The sequence below is a fragment of the Rhagoletis pomonella genome, unplaced genomic scaffold, assembly GCF_013731165.1.
Source record: "Rhagoletis pomonella isolate Grant_MI unplaced genomic scaffold, Rhpom_1.0 Rhpom_scaffold_00006, whole genome shotgun sequence".
Taxonomy (NCBI): Eukaryota; Metazoa; Arthropoda; class Insecta; order Diptera; family Tephritidae; genus Rhagoletis; species Rhagoletis pomonella.
The window spans coordinates 4606828-4607988 of record NW_023458560.1 but is presented as its reverse complement, the minus strand read 5'-3'; positions in this window follow the sequence as shown (position 1 = coordinate 4607988).

Sequence of the window (1161 nt, the reverse complement as noted above, 5' to 3'; positions counted from 1 at the left end):
TGCATGAAATATGCAATTTTGATGATATCGACAAATAAAAAAATGCGTATGCGCTTATTTCCCAAGTAGAATAATGTACTAAAATTGCAAATGAATTGGAGAGATATAACAAGTGCAATTTATAAAAACTGGCATTGATTTATCAATTTTCTTTGCAAAAGTTAAAAATTTGAATGAAATTTTTTTCAATTTTTCAAAACTCTAAAAAGCTTGAAAGTTTGATTTATGTATATGCATATATTTAACAAAAATCGCGATGTACTAATTTTTCCTAACCACTTAATGTATGTATGTTTTAAGCGGGTCGAGATGTAGGGGACCAAAAAACGGAAAAATCGCATATGCGGAAAATGCTATATGCATCATTCTGAACACCTTTGATTAAGAAACCATGGGTCTAAAACCAATTTCGAGCCAGCGAATTTTAAGGGGAAGTTTTATATCAGCAGTTTATTTTTTTGAAAATAATTAAAAGACTAACACCCAAATTCATAAAAAATAAAGAACACTTTAACTGCTTTATAAATACAAAATTTGTATGTCACTTTATAGAGCTCTTTAAACCTTTTTTATTTTTAACCGACTTCCAAAAAAGGAGGAGGTTATCAGTTCGTCGGAATATTTTTTTTTTGGATCATGAAATATATAGATGTTCGGAGCAGCAGCGGATAAGCCAGCAACATAAAATATGTTTATCAAAATCAATATGAATAACGTTATCTGATCACACTGAAATTTTCATACTCAATTGAGCTGCATATTTACTTGTATGTATTTAAACTGTGCTAATTTTGTTTCCCCTTTATACTATGTATAAAGCATATGTATATACATACATACATATATGTATGTGCATACGTACCGCCCGCGCTCAGTTGGATACATTCGTATGCAAGCAAGCGAAAAATAGTACATATGTATGTAAGCTATTTGGTGTGCGCGGGTGCATACGTGCATAAATATATATATGTAAATTCTCATGCATTTAAGAAAACTGGTTTTATATTGTTGGTGATGAATTTGCAGTTATCCAATGTAATTAGGACATACTTAAATAGTTCAAGGTGAACTTTCTGTTAGTTAGTCGCGGACCAAATCTTGTTAAATACAGTTGCTTAACTTATGCATACATCATTTGTTTTATTTTAATAGCTGCTAAAA